Here is an 8,433-nt window from a genome sequence, read left to right as displayed (position 1 = left end):
TGTCTCTCTGCTCGTCTCTTGTCTCGTCTGGTTTCACTGAGGACTTCTTTCTGTCTGGTGTCCTCTCTCTAATGTCGGGATCAGACTATTTGAACCAAGGCTGATTTTGAGGCAAAGTTCTCTTGACAGATGAATTAGCTCTGTCATAGATGATCTGAACCACAACCAGCCATCGATACGCATGTACTTTCACATGCTAAACCTTGAAATGAAAGGGTTCACAGTACATGCTGTCTCGTTGGTTGTCTCATCTGGTCTTGGTGAGGACTTGTTTCATCCTGCTTTTGTCTCCTCTCTCAAATGTTGGGATCAGAATGCATGAACCAAGTCTGATTTTGAGACAATTTTGTCATGGCCGACAAATTAGCTGTGTTATGGCTGACTTTGAAGGACAATCGGGCATAGATACGTCTGTAGTCTGACATGCTTGGTGAGGACGTCTCTGTCTGGTGTCCTCACCCCTCACTAAAAGACAAATGTCAGATAAGAAAAATAGTTAAGAACTCTATCAATGAGGCACAGAGAAAAATTTCTGATCAATGAAGCAATTCTGACAATAAAAGAGACTAAATATTTATTTACCTTTTGAAATGAGAGGGTTCACCGTGCATGCTGTCTCTGTGCTCATCTCGTCTCGTCTGGTTATACTGAAGTCTTTCTAGTGTCCTCTCCTCTCTCTACAAGACAAATTACAGGTTAGACGAACAGTTAAAAAAGTTATCAAAGAGACACAAAATAATTACTCATCAATACAACATTTCTGAAAATAACAGAATAAATATGTATTTACCTTTTGAAATGAGAGGGTTCACCATGCATGCTGTCTCTTTGCTCATTTCTTGCCTTGCCTGGCTGACTGAGGACTTGTCTCTGATGTCCTCTCCTCTCTCTTCAAGACAAATGACAGACAAGAAAAAAACAGTTAATAACTGTATCAATGAGGCACAGATAAAGATTAATGATCAATGTACAGATTCTGACAATAAAAGAAATCAAATATTTATTTACCTTTTGAATTGAGAGGGTTCACCGTGCATGCTGTCTCTGTGCTCATGTCGTCTCATCTTGTTTTAGTTGAGGCTCAGTTCCTCTTTTCTGTCTCTAAAAGTCAAATGACAGACATGGACAATGATAGTTAATAACTTTATCAATGAGGCACACAGAATAACTTTGGAGCAATATAGGAATTGTTATATTAACAGGAAATGATTGCATACTTACTTTCTGAGGGGGTTCACAGTGTATGCAGTCTTGTCTCCTCTTGAAGCCAGTTTCGCGTGGCTTCCTGCAGTTTCACACTGTCAGACACACAGACAGTTCCAAGAAATAAAGGTGCGAGACGCACCAGTGCAGGACGCACCCAAAACACTGAGCTGTGTGCTGCTCCTCAATTGTTGATATGCAGCATATTTACATGGGCCCCGGTGTAAGACGCTACCGGAGGCTCCACCAGCCCCGCCAAGACACAAAGGCCAGTGCTGAGGAGTAAAAGACTGCCGGTATGAGGGTAAGAAGTCACACCCTCAGGCGTTTCTCTGGAGGAGACACACTGCTTCTACTTTGTCCCTTACTGTCCTTTCTCTTCCTCTTTGCACACAGAGTAGAGTCTTTTGTGAACCGGCAGAGGGCTGACATGAGCACGTGTCCGTCTGCACTGTAGTCAGTAACTCTCCAGCGGTTTCTCAGTTCAGAGCTGTCAGAGTTGTACACAGGGGAGATGACTCGGTGAACAGTCCGGCCATCCACCTCCATGCGTCGGACACAGTTTCTGCGGTCCGCCATCAGGGCTCCCAGCTCCGTCCTCTCAGGAAGAACAGGAGTCAGTATGGTTGGAGGAACAGCGGACCCTGCAGTGGGCACCATCATACCAGATGGTCCTTCCATGAGAGGGGACGGTGTGGTGTTCTCCCTCTGCCCTTGCTCTATGTCGACGAAGGGTGTGGCCGTCTGACATAAGCGGAAGTTTCCCTTGTATGGAATTAAAGGGAAATCTGTGGAGCCTGTGATCAGGTTGTGATACAGGCTCAGGATGGACTCCCTCATGGAGTCCATGCTTGTGCTGCTCAGAGGACGGTTCCTCAGGTTGGTCAGTATCAGCTGAATGACCGGTGCTGGACGAGGCAGGGCAGCTGAATGGAAGGTCAAGAAAAGGAAAACATCAGTCACATGAGTTACAATGACATGACAGGACTCATTAAAGGCGAGTCTAACTAGCAGTGCACTTATGATTTTAAAGCACAGTTCAAATCATTTGACACAGAAGAACAGAAAGACTCACAACAGGACTTATTGTGATTCAAACTCAGAATGAATAATGTGGAGACTTTATAACACAACATGACTAAAACACAGTAATAAGAGAACTGAGGGACTTAAGTGATCAAGGTCTCATTTGGTCACATTAATCATGCTGAAATTCAAAACGAATATGCCTAAACTGTCAACGAAGCAATACTCTGTTTCAGCCATGTTTGCATCACACTGTCTGTTTCCCATAAGAATCCTCTACATGTCTAAAGTCTGAACTTGATGCTCAAACACCTCCTGACAATTTCAGTCCAGCATCAACGGTGAAAACATGCTAACTCAACCATTCGCAGACAAACAACGGGCCCATCTTGACCACAGTGACGTCAGACGACTTTCTCTGACTCGTTCCAATATCTGACATCGTCTCCATGGCGCGCGCAACATTTAAACTTTTGACGTTATTTTTTAAAAAATGGCCCGGTCGCCATCTTTGTCCTATACTTTCAATGTTAAATTCGTCGAAAATTAAACCCCTCAAAAAACACGCTTTTCTCAATAAAAACATCAATATTCGACATGTTTTCACCTCATACTATGCACTCTCAGAAAAATACACCGTCTTTAATAATTTTACACCGACATAACAAGTTTAATGCAGGTCTAACATTTTGATGCTGTTCTTGGCAGATATTTTCAACCAACAAAATTAAATAACTCATTATTATACATATACTACATAATTTATGAATGATTATGTACTTGATCGTATTATATTTTGCTCTATTTTAATAATGATATCGAGCAAACATGTTTCAATCAGCAGTGGTGGTGTTTTATTTACCATCCATGCGGTAATCCAGCAGGCGGAGAATACCTGCGGTCAGCAGGTATTTCTCACGCCGGAAAGCAGAGGAGGCCATTGGTTTCCTCTCTGGAACAGCTACTGTCTAACTTCCTGATGTTAGAGGACGTTAAATGAAAGTTTCCAAATTGAAATTGATTTGAAAAACTTTTTCGCAGTTGAAGGTTTTGAAGATGAGTTTTCACTTGTTAGCGTTGAGCTCCGTCAATTCTCGTCTGAAAAACGAACTTAGAATTTTGGCCTTTTATAGCAGCGCCTGAACATCACCATGACTACCAGCGAGCCGTTACTGATGACTACTAAGTTATTATTATTATTATTATTATTATTATTATTATTATTATTATTATAGTCAAAGCCTGGTTAGGCCTCTACAAGACTGCAGCTCAAACGACAATTTCTGGATAGCAAAGTTTTATTTGTGGCCTCTAATCAAGAAAATCGTTTAGAGAGATTAATCCTTTTTTTTATCATAACATAATAATGATGACAATAACAATAACAAGAATTTCGTTGTAACCGAGATTTAAAATCGTGAATCCTGACTACAGCTGAAACGGTTCGTTATTAACCAACAGAACAAGAAACAAGATCTGATCTGATCATCGAATAATTGCTTCAGTCATTTATTTATTTATTTATTTATTTATTTTACATTTCATACATCATCATTAACTCCGTTTGTAGGCTATTATTATTATTATTATTATTATTATTATTATTATTATTATTATTATTATTATTATTATTATTACTCAAACGGGATATTTCATAGGATTTTTCAGTCAGTGTATATTTGATGCGCACAATGTTATTTTAAAAAGTATTGAATATATATAGTATTGAATATTTGCAGCCAGCTTTTATTTTGATGCGTATCAAAATGTGCACTCCATAAAAATATGAGTGTGCGCCTCAAACTGCGCTTTCCAGGTGGTCTGACAGACGGACACGGAGGACACTGACTCCACTGACACACATCTCCCTTTGTTCTGTCTGACTTTTTGGCTCTTTCTGGCTCTCTGTCGTGCTATGGATGGCCTAAATTCATTCAATCATCAATAAATATGTCTTGAATATTGTTGCAACCTATTTAAAAGTAATTACATAGGCGACATACAGTTGTCAATCGTAAATACAAATACATAAACAAATAAGTAAAACGGAAATAAGTGCAGAACTCCATATATAAAAACAGCGTTATAAATAAATATATAAAATGCTAATCAGAATATAAATAAATAAATGGCTAAATTAATTAATTTCCACAAATCTGTATTTCTGTCTGTATTTCCATGTTTCTTCATTTATTTCTGTGTGCTGAGCTGACTACAGAGGCTGCTGATATCAGCACGCAACAAGATTTTCTGCCTGGTTTGACCAGCTGGTGCTTTAGTCAGGTTCGTCCCTTTCTGACATGAAAAATTCATTCATTGTATTTTGCTTTCAGTTCCTGATTTCTGCAGTTTAATCTCCTTATTTCTTCTGTTATTCCATCATTAGAGTAATACTTCGTGTGCATCAGGATTTATTGATCATTCAGACATTTTTCCTCAATTAAAACTGTTTTATTATGGTACTCAGATTTAAAGAATAACTACACCATTATAATAACTCATTTTCTAGCATGCAGGCCAGCTTATGTGGAGCTGCATCACATTTCTCCAGTGGAAGGGCACCTGAGAGGGCCCCTCATCACGCTTTCCTTCACATTAGGCCACCAGTGACGTCAAGAGTTGATGGAGACCAATATCGGATTTACATTCATGAGGTGGTCAGAAACACAGCTCCAAAGTAATGCTAATGTTGATCTGTGTCTGTAGAATCAAAATAAACAGTTCGTCATGTTTATTTGAAGGCGATGGCGTTTCACTGTGTGCTTACAGCTTCTTTCTGCTGCCCCCAAGTGGCTAAAATCTGTTATTGCAGGTTGAAGACAGAAAAAGAATATACAAAATAAAAAACGGAACAAATGATAATAACAAATGAAAGGATGGAAGGAACTTATTGTCACTGAATAACAGTGACCAAAATCTGTAAAAAAGGAGTCATTTTGACCATGATAATGCAGCTGGTGAGATTTCCATGTTCAGCTGTGAGGTCACATCAACGCGGTATAGACCAGGACTGTACCTGTACGGACCACAAGGTGGAGACATTTCAACAGGGCTCAAACTGAAAGTTTCACTGCTGCATGACAGTAAGAGGAGCATGACTGAGGGATTATTCACAACATCACAATAAGAATATAAAAAAGGACAGACTTTCTCAGCTACTTTTACAGATGAATGTTTCTAAAAGATTAATGCAAATCACATCATCTCATGTAATCTCATCTCATTATGATCAGATGGGATTTAAAAAAAAAAAACAAAAAAAAACAGAAGTTTAAAAAATGGGCAGTCTGGGAGCATCACTGGTCAAGTGACATAACACTTCACTGTTGTTAAACCACTAGCTGGTGGTTTATGGGTCGCACATGTGTGCAGAAAGACATGCAGTGTCACACTCACTGCTAATCACAGCTCAGACAGAGCCTCAGTGGCACAAGTTCATATTTTATTGAAGTCATTCCTGCTGCACAGAGAAACGTCTTGTGTTAAAAACAACAGTGCCTGATCTACATTAACCACCTTCTTAGATCATAATTTCTCATTAGAATTTTGGATACTTGCAGAGTTAGTGACAAACAACCTGTCAAAGTTTCACAGGTACAGATCAGATCATGATAAAATCACTGTACATCTATTCATTTGGCACTTTTGTCCAAATCAACGTGCAAATGAGGTAAGATACGAGTTATCCTTTTAAAAATGATTGGATGATTATTCAAGCCTCGCAGAAACAGCTTCATTATTGCAGCTAAGACATACCTGGAGGAATAAATTAGATCACCCACACGTTGCCTTACTGTAGCAGTGATCAAAATCAGCCAAAGCATCTGCACACACACAGGATTAACAGCTGTGATTCAAGGAAAAAACACACACGTGAAGTGCAGACTGTGAATGATTTAAGTGATGTCTCTTTCACCTGAAACACTCGGTGACGTTTTGGCTGTCACCATATTCACAGACGGGCCTGCAATGATGCTCACCTGGACTCACAAACACAACAGTGCTCTTACTTTAGTGTCCAACATGCTCTGTGCAACCACTGCTCACTGTGTTTTAAGTGACTGAGAAAGGCTGCTGACTGCAGACTATTACAGCTCTCTGGGTTAAATTAGAAGTCCAGGGATTGAATCAGCAAACTTCTGGTCACCAGCTCCCCTCTCTAAGCTTCAAGCCACCAATCTGACCTAAGGTGCAGCAATCCAGTTGAACAAACTAACTTCTCTGTTTAGCTGTTGTACTTTAAAATAAAGTTGACTTCCTCTTGCTGGATTAAAGACCGCAGGGTAAGTCCAGTTGTTTTTTTCATATCAGACAAACACAACAAATTCCCTCCTTTGCTGGGAATATTTTTATTCACGTGACTCACTGCAAGTCTGTATGAACTTCACATCTGCATAATCACAAGTCACTACCACGATGTTGCACAGTCGATGTGGATCACACTGACCTTCATCACTGTTGCTCTGCAGTACTGCACATTCATCATATGTTGTTACGGCCAGCGCCGGCTCCCCTGTTTCTTGTGTGGTTTCCCCTGTGTGTGTGTGTGTATGTAGAGTAACCTGTGTGGAACCTCGTCGCCTGTTGAGGGAGGCGTGGACCGACGGACGAGGTTGTGATTGGTGCGACGGCGTCCAGGACAACCAATCGCCAGCTGCCATCACCAATATAACCTGGCCAAACGCTGCAATGGGGCGGCTGATGTGCAGCGCGCCAGATTTAACTGTGTGGTCCTTGTGGCACCGCAAGCTGTGTAAATTGCTGAGGTCAAATAGAACTGTGTGAAAAATAGGAATTTTGGGCAAGGTAAGGTTTTAATAACTGATAACTGCATTTCATACTGGTAGCATGAATGTTGTTAGTCACACCAGGCTTAAGGGATGCTGACTCTTGTGTATTTATGTTTTGTTTTGTTTGTTAGTGGTGACTTAGAGAAGTTTGGTTTCATTTTTCGCTCATAAGCAAATAAGTACTTGGTTACGTTCTCCTTTTGAGGACCCGCTTTGTGTTTTATTACTTTTATGGTTTGAGCAGCATCCACCCGCCCACTTCCTTTGTTTGCCTCAGTTTTCGACTTTACATCTTTTTTTTGCAAACTTATCAATAAACTTTTTTATTTACACCAAGTACAACTGGTTATTATGTTGCTTCCCTTCCCCCTCGAGCCGGGGTCGTAACATATGTGCACATACTGCCTGCACACGTGTGAAAACTAACACAAAAGTGAGAAAACGTGATAAACTGCTTTCCTCATTCACACTTTCTCATCTCAAATATTTCAAACCTTTCAAAAACACATGTTATATAAGACCGTCAGCAGACAGAGATAAGAATGACTGAAAAGATGTCATAAATCAGCCCAGTCTGACACAGGTTATTGTTGAAACTGTGTCTTTTATATGTTACTCTTCATAAAGGAACATGCAGGAAAGACAACCTAACGGCACATTTTGTGCTCCAGGCAGAAAGAAGTATTTTTATTCTGGGAATCAGTGGGAAACAGTGGAAAAGGCTTTCCAAACAGCCAGCAATTACACAAAGTAAAAGAAAATACAGGAACTCAGTGGCATGAACGATGAACAGAACAGGCTCAGATAGGCATCTGCTTTTGATTGCAACACCTTTTAAACTGCCCGAGGAGAACTGGTAAGCTTGAAACACATCGCAATCAGCCACTCTGCTTGGGTTAGATGAAGTGCTGTGGAGACATTCATCTTTACTGTATAGTGTTAACTTAGAAACACCAGTAAAGGGATTTAAGTGAGGGACTTTTGACGGCCGTCTACAGAACAAATAACATGTTGGACTTCATGCAGCAGTATTTCAGAAAACAAGCTGAACTGTGAGACCCATAAACTGCCTCTGCATGGCCAACAGCGCAGCCTGCTAACCAGGTAAAATCAAGAACTCCATGAAGGTGGGAGAGGAACGTATAACCTGTACATACAAGAAAAGAAGGAAGTACAACCTAATCAGTAATCAAATTTGGTTTGTCGTGTGTTATGAAAGTATGTTAAATAAAGAAATGATGCATTTAGAGTCATAATAATGAGCACACCCCTCTCCTTATTTATTACATGCAGAATTATTTACTGTGCATATATTTAATGAATATTTCTCATGGTCAAATGTGAATATTGGCCCTTTTAGAAGGCGGTCAAAAAGGCCATTTATTGCAGTACAATGAAAACATGTATTTAAATC

Source organism: Chaetodon auriga, chromosome 21 (genome assembly GCF_051107435.1).
Source record: "Chaetodon auriga isolate fChaAug3 chromosome 21, fChaAug3.hap1, whole genome shotgun sequence".
NCBI lineage: Eukaryota > Metazoa > Chordata > Actinopteri > Chaetodontiformes > Chaetodontidae > Chaetodon > Chaetodon auriga.
The sequence above is the reverse complement of the archived record's forward strand: the minus strand, read 5'-3'. Positions refer to the sequence as shown.